General features: G+C 44.0%; 1 protein-coding gene and 1 long non-coding RNA gene across 2 annotated transcripts in view; one reads left to right on the plus strand and one right to left on the minus strand.

Annotated features, from left to right (window-relative positions):
• The window catches only part of ST3GAL1 (ST3 beta-galactoside alpha-2,3-sialyltransferase 1), a 79219-nt gene extending 77940 nt beyond the window's left edge, over positions 1-1279 (minus strand). Inside the window, exon 1 of the mRNA XM_066566685.1 lies at positions 1237-1279. The gene's annotated coding sequence lies outside the window, so the exon portion shown is untranslated. The remainder of the gene's footprint in view (positions 1-1236) is intronic.
• LOC136567191 (uncharacterized) lies at positions 894-13029 on the plus strand. The gene is made up of 2 exons (XR_010785111.1): positions 894-1185; positions 11234-13029. It is a non-coding gene; the product is annotated as an uncharacterized lncRNA (long non-coding RNA).
• Positions 13030-17263: the final 4234 nt, after the last annotated feature.

Genomic DNA, 17263 nt, shown 5'->3' on the forward strand with positions numbered 1-17263 from the left:
ACAGAGCCACCCCTCCAGCTGAAGCTGTGTAAATAATGTACGGGAGAAGTGTGCTGCTAATTGAGTACCTCCCGAAATGCCAAGAGGCAGGAAGACTCCAGTTAAAGGCAACTCTTCATTTTAACTTGTGTCACTGAAGAGCACTAAAGTAAATGAACTCCTGAGGACAAGATCAAAGTAGAATGAGAGACTCTTTTTTTATATCCTTGAATCTCCTGTCCCTTTTGTACACTGAAATTTAATTTCCTTTTCAAAGAGAGGTTTTGGAGCTTATGAAAATTGACCCAAAAGATTACAAGGGCTTTGTCACTCTTCCAATCTCTCTGAAAGATCCATAATTAGGGAGGTTTTTCCTTCAACATATGTGCCCAGCAGACAAATATATAATTCAGACTTACAATTGCATGAAAGAGTTATTTCAGTATATTGGATACATACAAGCCCAACCGTTACAAAGAGTTGGAAAATCTTGTGTGCCTCAAATGAGTAAATATACATCAAGGCTTTTTTTTTTTTTTTACTGGCTTGTTTTCATTTGTGCCAAGACTACCCACAATCACACTAAGGACCTGGGATAGACGTTCGCTACGGAGATATATATACCAAGTACAATAAAAACAAACGGCTGACCTCGAAGAGTAGTTATTTATGCTCCTCTAGAAATTCATTCTGCAAGGAGGAATGTGCGAGCGGATACCTAAGACAGCTAGTCTGCTTTTTGCCCTCTAACGGAGTAACACCGGCTTTACTCCTTCGGCACACAGCCTTACCCAGGGGAGAAGGAAAAAGCCCAGCACAGCCGGGGCGCGGGGCTGGTCCCTCCCGCAGCTTCCTCCCGGCGGCGGCGCTGGGCAGGACCGGTCCGTGGGGCAGCTGGAGGGGGGTTCCCGGCGCTGTCGCCCCCCGAGCATCGCCCGAAGGCGGCCCCTTCCCCCGGAGCCCAGCCCGGTACCCGCCGCTTCCCCTCTGCCTCCCTCCGGAGGGGAAATCCCGGCTGGATGGATGGGGAGAAGCCTCCCCGCTCCGGAGCGCCGGGGGATGCTGCGAGCAGCGCCGGGGCCGCCCCTGCTTCTAAATCACAGAAATAATTTTTTTTTCAAAAACCCAAACAACTCAAGAGCCGAGTGAGGAGTCAGGAGGCGGGGAGGCTCCCACCGCGCCTTCTGCAGCAGCGGGAATTCGCAGGTGAGCGGCGAGGAAGGACGGGCGGGAGGGACGGGGTCCCGCGGTACTCACGGCGGGCTGAGGGGGGCCGGCGGGCGGCCGAGCCCCATGGCCGGGGGGACGGACGGACGGGCGGGCGGTCGCTGCTGTGGTGGCTGCTGCTGCCGCCGCGCTGTCCGTGTGTCGCGCTGTGTGTCTGTCCGTCTGTCTGTCCGTCTGTCTGCCGGGCCGAGCCGCTCCGGGCGCCCCGTCCCTCCCCTCGCTCCCTCCCCGGCCCTTCCTGCCCGCTCATATAGCGCGCCCTCGGCCACGTGGACGGCGCGGGGCCCCGCCGGCTCCTCCTCGGGGCCGGGCCGGGAGGGGCGAACCCCCCCTACCACCACCACCACCCCCTCATCACCTCCCCTCAGCATCCCCCGTCTACAACCCAGCACCCCCATCTCACCCTCCCATCAATCTCACTCCCCAAGCAACCCCCATCACTGCCCCCATCGCCCCCATCTCACCCCCCCCCATCAACCCCATCTCACTCCCCAAGCACCCCCCCCATCACTGCCCCATCTCACCCCCCTCATCAACCCCATCTCACTCGTCAAGCACCCCCCGTCCCCCATCACTGCCCCATCTCACCCCCGTTCCCCTCCCATCGCCTCTCCCGGAGCGGGGCTGTGCCCCGGGGAGCTGCGATGCGAACCCAGACTCACCCCCAGCGCCCTCGGGATGAAATCCGGCTCTCGTCGGGTCCTCCCTAGAGAGTCACCCCCCAGGAATGTGTGTGTGTGTGTGTGTGTGTGTGTGTTCGCCAAACTGCTGTGTCTGGAACTGGGCTGCGTGACCCAAAGGTGATCGCAGCAGGGAAAGTGGGAAGAAATTTGGCGCTTCTCAGGGCAGAAAATCTATGTGGCATTGCTAATAAAAATAGTCGATATTCACAGAGTCATAGAATGGTTTAGGTTGGAAGGGACCTTAAAGATAACCTGCTTTGGACCCTCCTACTATGGACAGGACACCTTGTATTAGTCCAGGTTGCTCCATCCAGCCTGGACTTGAACACTTTGACGGATGGGTCATCTGCACCTGGTGTGGTCCTGTGTCTCACCAGCCTCACAGGAAAGAATGTCTTCCAAATATCTAATTTAACCTACTCTCTTTCATTTTAAAGCCATTCCCCCTTGTCCTATCACTACATTCCCTCAGGAAAACAAACAAACAAACAAATAAAAACATTTCCAGTTTTCTTGTGGCCCCTGTAGATACTGAAAGGTGCTATAAGGTCTCCCCTGTGACTTCTCTTCTCTGGGCTGAACAATGCCCACCCTTAGCCTGTTTTTATAGGAGAGGTACTTCAGCCCTCTTCTTTCTGTCCAGCATCAGACATTTTTAAGGTGCCTATAAAAAACTGTAGAATTAAAAAGAAAGCAGCATCATTAAAGAATTCCCCAGGCAGATGCATTAAAGTGATAAAGTGTCTGCTAAAACTATTTAACAACATAATGCTGGCTTTTTTAGTGTTGATGAGTAAAGGCTGGAGCCATGAGATGTGTAAAGACTGGGGCCATGACTAGAAGTGGGGGGATTATAGCACCTCCAAAGAAGCAAATGATCTCTGATCTTCTCTCCCCCACCCTTCCGTAGGCAAGCGAATATGCACGGTGAACATGCACAGCACATATCAGAGGGGAGAATGCATTCCTGAGCTCTGAAAAACATGTTCTGTAACACTGGACAGCCAGTGCACAACTCCCTTTGTGAAGCAGATGAGTTTACAGGTGATTAATCTACTTACTGAAACTGCCCACGTTGTTGGGTTATTAAATCCAGCACCAGGTACTTGCAGTGGAAACTGTAACGTGCTATGTAGGAGCTGTAATTCATCAATCACCACTGAGCTTGTTTCCATAGAGTTGTGTTAGTAAAAGCCTGTGTGTGGATTTAGACCAGTGTCACATCATGTACTGTGCTGTGCAGGCATTTGCATGCAGTGAGAGCACCTGTGACAGCCTGAACTCTCTGCTCAGGGAGCATAAGCCCAAACAAGCCCTTCAAGGGACTCACCCCATCACTAAATCCTGCCTCTGCATCCTGAAGAGCAGCATAGTGTTATATCCTTCATAAACAGGGTTTGGAAGGGATTTAATCTACAGTAATGAGCAGTAAAAGAAAAAAAAAAAGCACATTAGTCTTCTTTTATGAGGAAGGTATCAATACAAGGAATTACTGTGTGGTAGAAACAGTCTATTAAAGAGCTGTTCAGTGCTTTTTCCCAGGAGCTGCTTGACACTGCTGGAGGTGAGATGAGGAGCTCCAATTTGATCATCTGTTAGTGTCTCTGTTACCTTTTTGCCTTGATGCTCTCCTACTTTCAGGCAAATTGGTTGAATTTGGTGCTTCATTTGCTTCACAATAATGGTGAGTGACTGGGACTGTTTATGAAAAAATATCTCTGGGGAACAGCTCACCAGTAATAGAGCTGTGCATCAGGTTTGGGGATTTCTGCCAAACATTTCTGGAGGGAGGGAGGGAGGGAGTGAAAAAGTGATGAGAAAGAAGAGTCTGAGCACTCTGCATTTCACTGCCTGTTGTACCATACCACACCTGGTCTGTCCATGAGTTCAACAGAAAGAAAAGAATGTATCTAGTAAAACATCTGATTTATCATCATACAACTTATAAAGCTTTACTAGGTTGGATCACGGAAAGCTTAACCCAGCAGCCAAGAATGTCCTAATTATTAGCAGTTAATCAAGTTGACACTGGCACAGGCTGCCCAGAGAAGCTGTGGCTGCCCCATCCCTGGCACTGTTCAAGGCCAGGGTGGATGGGGCTTTGAGCACCCTGGAATAGTGGAAGGTATCCCTGACCATGGCAGGGGGGTTGAAATGAGATGATCTTTAAGATCCCTTCCAACCCAAACTATTCTATGATTCTGTGACTGAAGAAAGGGAGTGAGAGATGTTTTGTTTTGTTTTTTCCTGTGTTTTCAGTCCCATCTGTGCACCATTTCTCTGGAGCACACAAGAGAGGATATGGTGCACCCCTCCAGCCACACTAACCTTGGTCACAAGTTGCAAGGAGGAGATATGGAGGAAAGCTCTGCAGTGGCTGGGTTTGCTCAGAAAGGCTCCTTTCTGTAAAGCAAGGCAGAAGAGGAATGTGTTTGCCCCAGAGATGCCTCAGGGAGGCATGACACAGTGACAGGGGTGCAGCATGGAGAAGTGCAGAGCATGGAGAAGATCTGCAGGTCTCTGCCAGCACCTGGCTGAGCCAACAGCAGAGAACAGGACCAAATCCACCTGAAACAGCAAGTGTGGAGCCTATTTCTCCTTTTTATATCAGTGTTACACTCACTTAATTCATTTAGATGCTCTCAACCTCCCTGATGCACCCCAAAGAGCGTGGAGATAACAAGTGGTCTCTGATAATGCCATTGGAATTACAGCAGGGTCCAGCCCAGCATGCTGGATCTGATCCCCTCATGCTGTAGCATTTCACTAGCAAGTGTCATTTAGAGGGTTTTGGGAAAGAATTCAGGATTTGTTTCACAGACAGTATTTCCTCAACAGCTCAGTGAATATAGAATAGTTTGAACTAATCATGCAAATCTTGCTTGTCATCTTATGTGGAAAACTATATCTATTCTAAAGTCTGGGCCAGGGCTTTCAACTGCTGATGGGGGATAGTTGTGCAGACTTCAAAGGAGCTGTATCAGCTTTTACTAAGTGGGGATCCAGACCTTTATTCATGTTTTAAAATTCAGAAACTGTGCCTAGGTAAAGCATTTTTCTCTATATTTTTAAATAGCCAGTTTTTTATTTTATAGCTGCTCCCTCAGTGGCAGGATTGTTTCTCAGTAGTCAATGTTTAAAGGCCCTTCAAGGCTGAAGGAATTAAAAATGAATAATTTAAACCTGGTCTATGATGCATAATTTTTAACATATGTTTTACAGGCCATGTGGAACACTTTTTGACTTGTCAGTAGATATTTTACAAACATGCTGTGCTGGAACCTTTTTTATTTAAGAGTTAGATTTGAGCCCTCCTATGCTTCAACACAGCAGCTTGCTGGAGTCTACAAGCCATAACAAGGAAACCATTATCACCAGCACTGATCAGAACAGAGGAGAAATGAAGCAATTGCAGAACTTTTTTCCTGTTACACACACTGCTAAAACTGCTAAAATGTGGGCAGAACTATGGCTCTCCCATCTTAAGAAGCCTCATCCCAAGGTAGAGGTAGAGGAGCTGTGATTTGTTTGCTCTAAGACTCCAAAAGGGATGGACCTTGATGGTGCTGGAGAAGGAGCCTTGAAACATGTTGTCTTTGGGTTATTTTTTGAATAACCCAAAGACAACATGTTGGTTGATGGCTGGAGTATTTTTTTGCCAACCTCCTGTTAAATATTGTGCTAGGAACACCATCTGAGTAATTCTTGACAGTTTTAATAGGCAAAGCTAATTGCTGGTGAATAACAACTTTTTATGAATTTCATTTCTTGTCCCCTCTTGACTGCTTGCAACAAGAAAGGGAGGAGGCATCTACCCTGCAGCTGCTCAAAGGCAGCCTGGGTTTCAACCTTATTGACTGGTTCCCACACTCTGCCTTGTTTTCCTGGATTGTCCAGCTTTTCATTTCTATTTTAAAGTTACTCCATATTTGTTGCTAAAAATAAACTGGTTTGGTTATTTCAAAAGCTTCTTGGGCCCAAACCCAATTTCAAGTGTTTCACCAAGCTGTAAATTGAGGCAGTGCACTGGGGAAGCGCAAGTTTGGGCTCATGTTTGCTCCCCCTTCATTAGCTCTCCCTTCAGTTCATAATCCATCATCTTTCAAACAAGCCAATTGCCATTGTGTCTAGAAGTTAAAATAGAAAATCAGCATTTGGCATGTACGCAGTTGCCAAGAAGCTATTTCTCCTCGCCTATGTAAATAAATTGTCGTTCAAAAATGGTTGGCTTGCTCTAAAAGATGTGCTAAGCGCTGTGCTCCCAGTGGGAGGAAAGAGGAGAGGATCCAGAAGTGTGGCCAAGTAGTGCCCCATCCCCAGCTTCTCCCACTCATTCTGTTGAATGGGACTGTTCTTTGCACTGGCCAAAATGCCATTGGATAGTTCCTGTATCAGTGAACAGGGGAGGAGGGATTATTGACCTTGCTGGTTATGCCCCAGATCAGGACCAAGCTCCAAACAGGTGGTTCCCGTTAAGAGTGGTAATCTATTTAATTATATTGGATAATGATTTGTATTTCTTTTACACCATACAGAACACACCTGTTGATCAGTATGACTAGATGTGGAAGAGAATAAATACTTCCAAACTTTACAGATATGAATCTAAGAAGATTGACCATGGATGGACTGTGCACAATTTGTTCTGACAGGCAGAAGGGACAGCTGGTCTATGTACATATTACAGGTGAAATATGTATACCTACCTTACCTCCACTGAAGAGGTACATCCTGTTCTGTGTGTAAATATGTAAGAGTCACTGCCCTTTTTTTGTATAACTTGCAACAATAGCACTTAATACACTGTGCTAATAAACTTGATAAGGCTATTTGGTGGCTGTAGACTTTGCCATGAGTGACACACAGCTTTATCATGTTTGTCTTGGTCTTCTTGCTGGCTTTTTTTTTTGCAAACTATGCCCCACACTTCTGACAGATGTGACAGGACTGTAACAGCCTTCCCTGTTCCAGAGTCACCTAAAAGCAAGTGGTAAGAGTGCAGGCTTAAAGCAGGCTTTTAGATCACATCCTCAGCCTCCGCACTTCACGTGGGCAGGCTCTGGCACCAAGGTGCATTAAGAGCAAAGAGAAAAGAAACAATAAACAGCATCCCTCCCTGCTTGCTCTTGGAATTCAAATGGTGAGGAGTTGCAGGGGCTCTGTGGTACTGACACACAGTCAGTGGTGTCAGCCTCTGCTTTGCAGGACCAGGGTGCAGGCCCACATCAGAGACAGCTGTGACATCAAAGGAAGATTTATTGTGAGGCTTAAACTATTGCACAGAGATGTGTTTTTACCTGCCAGGACTCATTAGTGCTGTATACAGGAGCATTGGCTATAGGTAAAGGTTGTGATTTGGTACAATCTGCTCTCAATAAATGTCTGTGAAAGTCAGAGAAACCTTTCAGTATTGCAGCACATAAAAACACACAGTAAACACCAAAAGCTCCAAAACCTGTTTTTTTAGAATTATTCAGCAAATCTGGAGCTTCCAAAAACTCACATAAAAACCTCTCTGTGCTTTGAAATACTTCTTCGCTTTTGTACTCTTGGATAAATGCAAGTTTTGATATAAGGACAGTATAAAGCCTGAGAGGAATAATAAACACTTATAAAAAAATTTTAAAAGGCACTGATGGATATGAAAATAGAAAAAAAAACAAACTCAGGTAGGGGTGGAATCACCATCTTTGAAAGTGTTCAAGAAACAAGTTAATATGGCACTTCATGCTATGGCTTAGTGGGCAGGGTCAAAGGTTGGACTTGACGATCCCAGAGGTTTTTTCCAACCTTCATGATTCTGTGATTCTACCTCTGTCAGGATAAAGAAAGATTAAAACAATATAAAAACAATTTGCTATAAATATTTTACTGCAGAAGGAAGAAATGGCATAAGCACCTAAAATGAGGGTAAAGGTAAGCAACTCTATGGCAAAGAGAGGCAGAACCTAAAATGAGGATAAAGGTAAGTAACTCCATGGCAAAGAGAGGCAGCCATGTGTACTTTGTGTGTTTCACAGATTGAACATGTAGCACATTCAATCTCTCCAATATAAATGACCCTTCTTTGCAGTTCAGATGTCACCTACAGAACATCACAGAAGTAAAATAAACCTAATTTACCTTTGGCCATCTGGATCTCACAATGCCTTGAGTACCATCTATTCCCAAGCACAGACTTGAAAATATGTGCATTAAGTGATTGGGAAGTTATTAGCATAATGTAATTTTATTTCATTTCACTTGTCCCCAGGACAGTCAAGAATAAACCAGAAGGTGAAATTAGACCCAGAAAATAAATGTTGTTGATTAGGTTGAAGTGTTTATTAGGCTTCTGTTTGAGTTTCCAGCCCACAAGAAGAATGGCAAGCAAAGCCTGTTAAAGACACATTTTGACAAGAACGCAGTTTTCTGTGGCTCCAACAAAATAAATATAGCAACACAGATGAACCTTTTAAAAGTCAGGCTTATGTGCTTGTCTGATCAGCACCAGCTAACAGTTTCATCTCTCCTGAATGTCACAGAAGCACATGAGCTGTGCCACCATGCAGTTCTCAAATTCTTTTCCTCAAAGGACATCACACACATACCAGGGGCTGTACATTCTGTATTCACTTAAACACAAATAACACAAAATGGCAATTGCAGGTGGACTTCATCTCCAGGGAAAATTGTGAATAAAACACTAAGGCACACCTGGCAGATGTTACTCATAAAGCTTAATTTAGTATGGATAGGCATTTATTTTGAATGGTAGTAAAGCAATATAGTAACACAGGTAGGATAGAAAAGTTTGTGTGTTTTTGCTTTCTTGCCAGATATATAGGTTAAAATAACTTTTCAGTCCATTCCAGCTACTGAGATAGGCTGGGAAGGGATAAATGGTATAAGCAGAATCCCTCCAAGGAGGGATGGTGAGTGCTTGTGCAAGGATAATTCTGAAATTCTGCTGTTAACCCACAGCTTGGAGCTCAGGACAGACCAGCTGAAATGCTGCCAAAGAAAAAAACCCTAAAAATGTTTAGAAATCAATTTCCCAGATGTTGCCTAGAAAATACCTATGTCACATTATTTCTGTGTGCAAAAGCTCGTAGAATGCGTCACTAAAGCAGCACCAAGTCAGCTGCAATGCTGTTTTAGATCTGATATTAACAAATCGATGTTTAGAGAAAATCTTGTCATCACAGGTCACTTTGAGTACACTTCCCTGATGTCAGAAGAGTGAAGTTGTGTAAACCAAGGAATTTAATGGTTAGATACGAGATCTGGACAAAAGATTTCAAAGACTTGAAACTGGTCTTGGTGTAAACCAGACAGGTGCTGCATTCAGAGTATAGCCTACCTCTAAGAAATAGGAATTAAAAAAAGATCTAGAAAACCAGAGAGCAATTAATCTAAGCTGAATACAGTGTGATTTCTTAGAGTAAATCTAGAAGGAAAAAGAAATTACCGTGCGGAAATAAATACAAAGTTAGATAAAATGCAAATCTGTATTTATCAGAGAAACAATAAACCAGATTCTCAGGAAAAGATTAATATAATATATTGTGTTTACCTGGACTTAAAACAGACAGAAGATACCCAGATAATTGGCTGTTTTCTTGGGGGCAAAGGGTAGAGCCAGACTGGTGGTGCAGAGTCCGTGTGTGCTAAGCATGGTCTGTCCCAAGCACAAACACAGACTGCAGGATGAACAAATTGAAAGCCCTGAGGAGAAGGACTTGGGGTGCTCATGGATGGGAAGCTGAACATGACCCAGGAATGTGCTCTGGATGCAGCCCAGGAACCAAACATGTCCTGGGCTGCACCCAAAGCCCCGTGGGCAGCAGGTGAGGGAGGGGATTCTGCCCCTCTGCTCTGCTCTGCTCTGGTGAGGTCCCAGCTGGGCACTGCATCCAGCTCTGGGGTCCCCAACATGAAAAGGATGTGGACCTACTGGAATTCCAAATGAGGCCTTGAAGATGATCAGAGAATTGGAGCACCACTCCTATGAAGACAGGCGGAGAGAGTTGGGGTTGTTCAGCCCGAATAAGAAAAGTCAGTGAGAAGAACTTCCAGCAACTTTGGAGATGTCAAGGAGCTACAAGAGAGCAGGAGAGGGACTTTTTCTAAAGTCATGTAGTGATAGGACAAAGGAAAATGGCTTTGAAATGAGACAAAGTAGATCTAGATTGTGTATTATAAAGGAATTGTTTCCTGTGAGGGTGGTGAGGCACTGGAATGTGTTGTCCAGAGAAGTTGTGGATGCCCCATCCCTGGAAATGTTCAAGTCTAAGCTGGATGGGAATCTGAGCAACCTAAAGTAGTGAGAGGTCTCCCTGCTCATGTCAGGTGGGTTGGAATTAGATGATCTTTATGGTCCCTTCCAGCCCAAACCAAACTATGGTTCTATGAAGGTGCAGACAGAGCCTTGGGTGCTTTTAGTGAAAGCAGATTCAAAATAGCTTCCTATGGATACATGGGAGCATTTCCCAATCTCCCAGGATCCCATTGCATGCACTGGTTTTTTCCTGATGTTGGGGTGCTCACCTTCACCCAGCTGATGCTCAAGGCTGTGCCTGCAGCCAGGGTGCAGAAACAGCCCCTGGAGCAAGGTTCATGGCCAGTGTAGCTCAAAGTGCTGCACAGCACACCTCCATGAGGCAGGCTGCAGTGTCACCCAAGAGAATAGGCAAGCCCACCACTCAGGAAGAGAAGGTATCCAAATAAATCACAGAACAGAACCATGGAAACATTCATATTGGAAACTCTCTCCAAGATTTGTGTAGAAGGAGTTTTACCTGGCTGAGAGATAAACTGCTGGAAAACAGTCAGCACATTTGAGGGAGCTGTCAAGATGTCCTTTAGGGCAAGGTAACTGAGTGAACCTCACCCTTAGAAATTTATAAAGCAATCTGCCTTGGGGTAAGAGCTCTTTACTTGCTTCTAGTGTAGGAGGGGAAAGATTGTGATGACTTTAAGCTGCTGGCAGGATGCAGCCCTGAAATGGGTGAATTGAGATTTGCTCAACCTTGTAAAAGGAAAGCTGAGGTGGGATCCTGTTGCTGTTGATTGATAGGGAAGTAAATGTCAGGGAAGGGAGGATGTATAGCAGATGAAGGAGAAAAGAGGATCATGTGCAGGTGAAGGTATTCAGGCTGTAAATTAAAACAATGTTGGTAACCATCATATCAAAAGTCAAAAAAATGCAAGGATGAACAAATTCTCTGAAGTTTGCATATGGGGCTTGATGTATTCCTGACAAATATATTGTATGGTTTCCTGCCTTAATACATTAGACCCACACTTCCTTGTATAAAGAACAGTAGCTTCATGTTTTCACAAAATTATTTCTTGTTTTACAGCAAGGAAAATGTGCCAAGCAAGAAACAACACATGTAAAGACATGAGGACATAGCACAGTGCATGCATCACCTCCCAGCTGCCCCTGTGATGCTCTAACTCTGCTGCACAAAGGAGTCAGAGGAGCCTGCAGCAGTTCACGTGAGGCAACAGAACATGTTCTACTGAATTCTCTGAGATCTAAACTGAGCCAGCAATGCAGAGCTCAGGGCAAATATTTCTCGTTATCTCTGAAACCAGGTGGTTATGGACACCAGTACCACCTGGAGGGGGCTGAGCAACCCCTCTAACCTACATTTGTTACTTGGAGTAAGTACGAGTCTGAAGAACCATTGATTCTGGGGGCAGCAGCTCAGGTGACTTACTCTGTTTGGCTTGCAAAATTGTTCCTGCCTTTGCAGATGAAATTCTTGTGCTCACTGCCCTGACTGTAGAATGCAGTTATTTTTGAAAAGGATTATCTCTCTTCTAAAGATGAAAGAACCAACTGTATTTCTATGTGTTTATTTATTCCCCCTGCAGAACAGAGGGGAAGACTGTTAGATATAGAAAAGTATGCAGGTTTTAAAACAAATTTAAGACAGGCACTAGCCAGACATTTTGAAGTAATCTGATCTGGTCTGATTTATGGAGCACCACAGTTTTATTCAGGTTAATAGGTTTATTCATTTAACCCACATTAAATGGAACTGGAGCTCTGATGTTTCATAAAGACATTGGAGGCTCCCAGAGATCAAGAAGCCACCTCTCCTGCTGCTGAGCAGTGGCTTCTTTCATTCAGTGTACAAAGCCCTTCATTTTGTATTTTCCTTGCATGTATCTTGCCTCAGCCTACACCTGTTAATTTCCTTGTCTGCTGTTAACAATGCCCATTGGAAACAAAACTGTCTTTACATGAAGGTCTCCTTGATATGTTAGCACTGTGATCTGCTTCTGATGAATTAAGGAGATGGAACTTTTCAGGTCTCTCACATGGATATATCTGGCCAGATGTGCACTTCTACCCATCAGACGGCTGTACAGCACTAGTCACCATCCCCCTGGAGTCAGCTTGGAGCAATGAGCCCTTTCACAGTGAAGCTCATCTCATCCCAGAGCGAATCTTTAAACCAGACTGGATAAATGTCCCTCACAGCATTCCTGTTTCTCTCTAGCAACAGTCAAGGAACCCTGTGCTGGCTACCTCTCCTATCACAGCCTGCATTATAGACTTCTGTATTTAGGCAAGATGAGTCTGACTTTTGGACTGAGGCATTTTCCCAGGTTTGAATCATTTCCTTGGCATCCTCCTCTGCACATCACACTGATGAGGCTTTGCAGATCTCCAGCAGATGCATGGTGTTATTGCCTATGTATGAGAGGACTCACTCTCAAGTGCTGGGGGTGCACAGAGGGGCAGCTCACTGAAAAGCTGGTTAGGGAGATAGAGCTGGATTTCAATACTTATGCTGTCCACAGTCTGTGCTTGCTATTGATTGTACCTTTTTAATGAGTTGCATGTGGCTCAGATAAGAAAATGCCTTAATAATTATGGTCCCCTGGAAAAAGAGCAGATTATGTAACTATTGATCTTGATATTTTTGTTCCACAACTATTTCCCCTTTTTCTGATACTAAAAAGCATTGCTGCATCACAGGTTTCAGCTCCTTCCATCCAGTTTGGTTTCCAACATTAGCCATTCAGCTGCATATACTTGTACCAGGCACAGCCTCTAGCCCTGCCAGACAGCTGCCAGGTGTTTTACTGTTAAATAAATTCTTACATCTGTCAAATTATAAAGCAGAAAGCAATTAATCCATTCTTGATAGCTTTTTTTTCCTCTGTCACTTTAATAAGGCATGCTAAGAATTACATACTCTCTGCAACAAATGTCAAAACATTTGTGTATCTCAGCAGGTTCCCCTTAATTTGTACAAAGTGTGTTAAGTGTTGGGGTGTTGACCATCAATCCAGTGTGGCTTATTAGGTCTGAAGGAGAGAAGTGTAATGAAAATCCTTTCTCCTGCCCAGCATCTCATCTCTGTGTTAAGAAAGGCTGGTTGGAATGTTCTCACATGATAAATATGATTGATATGTTTATATATTGCCCACTTGCATGGGCTGAGGATCTTCCAGTCTTTCTGGCTGGGAGAAGTAAGGAGTTTTCCCAAGAGAATCCTGCTGTTCCTTATGGAAGTCTTCCACCACAAGCTGCAGGAGCAGCTCAGGTGAGTCCTATCCCCATCTGTCTTTCTCATCCCTCTGTTTTGCCCATTCTCTCTCCATCCCTGTGTTCTTCCTCCCAGTCACTTACTAGCTCTGATTGCAGATACTTCCAGGAAAATGAACAAATGAACTTTGTCTAAAATGAACTTTTGGACAAGTGTTGCCATTTTTACTTAGCTCTGTGTCCCCACAGATGTTCAGGCCATCCTAGAGCCAAGTTTCAGCTGACACTTGCTCTGTCATCTGAACATCAACCTCCTCTTTACCCATAAACTGGTCTGATATAGATAATGAAAGCAAATTCATGATGTCATTTATTACTTTGTCTTATCACTTGCTCTTATCACTTCTTTTGGGACAGGAAGAATGAATTGCAGCAGAGAAGAAATTCCCCCCAGAAAAGATTTTTCTTGTTGAATTTTGCTGTACACTATTGCAGTCAGTGAGCTGAGATGAGCAGGTGAGATCACACCACTCCCCTGCAGCTCCACATTGCTCTAAAAGTGATTTGTATCCATTTAGTTTTAGTTGGTAGGAATCAACTTCAGTTAAATCAATATAATGTGGGCTTGCATTGGTTTGAGAAGGTTGACACAATGTGTTGTACTGGTTTAAATAATCATTTTCAAGATCTTTGGAAGCTGTAGTTAAAAAACAGCACAGAAGCCAGTTTGAGAGCTCCAGATAAACAGAGTATTTTTAGTGGTGGATCATTGCAGGGGTAGTAAAGTCTAGGCAAAAGTGAAAATCTTGTGGGATAAATGTGAAAGTGTTAAAAACATGAAACAATTCACTAAGAATTCAAACCATGTCTGGCATTTTGAAACTAATCTTTACTTAGCTAATGTAATCCTGCTTTAAAAAAATAATTGTCGTTTGTTCATTTCTTCACTTATTTTACTGCTTTTTATATCAGAAAATGTTGGTGATTGTCTGTTCACAGACAATCATACAAACAACCCTGTGACAATTGGAATGATGTTTCCTTGAGGATTAGTGGAATTTGTAGGAAGAATCATTACTTCATGTGGGAACAATCAAGCACTCTTTGGAGGCATCTTTGCTGCTTAATTTCTTTGTGCCAGTACCTTGATTTGTTTCTCAAATTTAACAAAGAAGTGTATGAAGCAACAAAAAAAATTTCTAAAATTACAATATAACCATATGCAAATATTAAGTTAAAGAAGTCTAAGCTTCAACTTAAACCAACTGTTCAGGGTATTTTCCCCTTAATGTGCTTACATAAATCACATTAGTTTTTATGAGAGGTATTTTTCAAATTTATAGACTTTTTCAGATGGATCTTCATCTCCCAAGGTAGCATATGCAGAGGCTGAGTCTGTTTCTGCAAGTTAAAGTCTGTGGAATTCAAAGTTTAACTCTGACACTGGATTTGGGGATGTTATTGCATAAGCAAGTTATTCATGGACTTTTGGAAATAGCTTTTACTTTTTAGTGCTCAGTTTTAGAAAGATGAATTGTCATTTCTGAATACCCAGCATTCAAATTATGGATGTAACAAGCAATATTTGTGTGGCAATTCTAAAACTGATCTGTGCTAAGGCTTCATCCCTAACAAAATCTGAAGGGGAGAAAAATCACTGTCACTATTTGAGCAAACACAGTGCACAGAAGTGTTGCTGTTTCACTGAAATCCCCCATTTCTGGAAATAGCTTTTTTGAGGGTGTTGTGGTTTAACCCTGATAGTCAGCTCATCCCCCTATGTGGGATAGGGGAGAGAAGGGGAAGGGTAAAAGTGAGAAGATTCGTGGGTTGAGTTAAAAACAGTTTAACAGGTAAAGCAAAAACTGCATGCCCAAGCAAAGGAATTCACTCCCCACTTGAGGCAGGCAGGTGTTCAGCCATCCCTGGGAAATCTGGGATCCATCTGCCTACCTGGGAAGAAAAACACCTGCCTGAATGTACCTTTTTCCTCCTTCTTCCCCAGATTTATACACTGAGTGTGACCCCAAATGTTCTGGAATATCCCTTGGGTCAGCTGGGGTCAACTGTCCCTCCTGTGTCCCTTCCCAACTCCTTGTTCCCCCCCAGCCTCCTCACTGGTGGGGTGGGGAGCAAAAAAGCCCTGGACTCTGTGTCAGCTCTGCTCAGCAGCAATGAAAACATAGGCTTTCAGAACAAATCCAAAACACAGCAGCACCATATGAGCTGCTATAAAGAAAATTAACACTATCACAGGAAAAAAAATTGGCAAGGGAATATCTTACAATTTAGAAAAGTAATATTTCTAGGTTTGATGAATTATATTAACATTTATGTACTTAAATGTTTATATACTAATACTTTAATATAATGTAAATGTATTTTAATTGTATTTTAATTTATATATACACTATTTCTAATTTTGCTAGGAACATGTACTGAATGCGCCCTGAAGGTTCAGAAACCATCCAAAACATTCCAAAATTTATTACAATATTGAATGCTATTTTAACATTGATTTGGAGATTTGGGAATGATTCACCTGGTTTGAATTTTGCATTAATGTCAGAATCAATGAGGATCTCTTGAGTGTATTTGGGAGCCATGTGGGCTGATTGGTGTTGCAGGGAGTGTTCTCCTCTCTCCTGCAGGGAGTTCCCATGGAGCAGGCAGGGTTCTGTGCCTGCAGATACAGCATATTGAAGATCTAAGGAGAGGCTTCAGATGCTCAGTTAGAAGTCAAGAAGCAGAAACCAGACAAAGCACAAAGGTTCTAAGTGCCTCACACATCTGCAGCCCAAACAGATTTTGCCTTGGAGCTCTTGAATTCACCTTTAACCAACCTTTTTGTATGATTCCTTATGCAGGTGTGGGGTATTTAGGAGTTACAACTTGCCTTATACTTCCATGTACAGCTCCAGGTTCCCTGTATCCAATGAGAGACAGTGTCTGAAAAGTGAATCTAAATACATTTGTAAGGTGAAAGTTCATCACAACAAGGCCAATGAATAAGCAGCACAAAGAGGGGAGGTGTGCTGCCAGCTAAACCTGCCTTTGGGACAGAGGGTGGGTCCTGATTCATATTTCACTCAGTGCTTAAGCATCTTTGAGTGCTGGTTTTAACTCTGTCTCACCCTGGTGAGACTTGGAGACTTATCAGAAAAAGGAGAACAAAGCTTCACCAGAAGGTCAAAGTGAGCACCAAGGAGGTTTTGTCCCACCTTTGATGTTGACAGTAACCCTCACAAACACTCAGCTCCTTGCAGCTGTGAGAGGGGGCCGTGAGCTGCTGCCCCTCTGCAGTGCTGAGGGATGGAGACCACCTCTGGAACAGTGCTGAGGGATAGAGACCACCTCTGGAACAGGCTCCTCCAGGAGGATTGGCTCCTTGGGGCTGGGCTTTGTGATGTGTGCGAAGCCAAGAGACATCAACGAACAGCTTAACTTCTGAACAAGCTCAAGGCCCAGTATCTGCCCTCTGAGGCAACAACCAGGCCAATTTTTGGGCCTAGAGGATGTTAGTCCAAGCTGGGACATGAGAGCAGTGGGATGAGAGATTTTCCAGGCCAAATCCAAGCTCCACCTCTAACATCTCCTCCTTGAGGGCAGTGGGGTGTTATCCATCCCTTGATACCTTACCCCACACTGAGAGTTCAGGCTGGCTCTGTGCCCTTCTAAAGGACTCATGCTCAGGCAGGAGCCATGGGCTCAACGTGGGAAATGCTGCTGTACCTCCTGAAGGAGTTCAGCAGAGATAACCACAGAGGCTCCTGCTGGCCTTACAGCCACTGTTTACGCTCTTGAACTTGATCTTAGACATCTTTTCCAACCTTGTTCTGTGATTCTCTGATATAAGAGAAATTTTTAAAATTCTGTAGAAATG

This window comes from Molothrus aeneus, chromosome 1 (genome assembly GCF_037042795.1).
Source record: "Molothrus aeneus isolate 106 chromosome 1, BPBGC_Maene_1.0, whole genome shotgun sequence".
In the NCBI taxonomy this organism is placed as follows: domain Eukaryota; kingdom Metazoa; phylum Chordata; class Aves; order Passeriformes; family Icteridae; genus Molothrus; species Molothrus aeneus.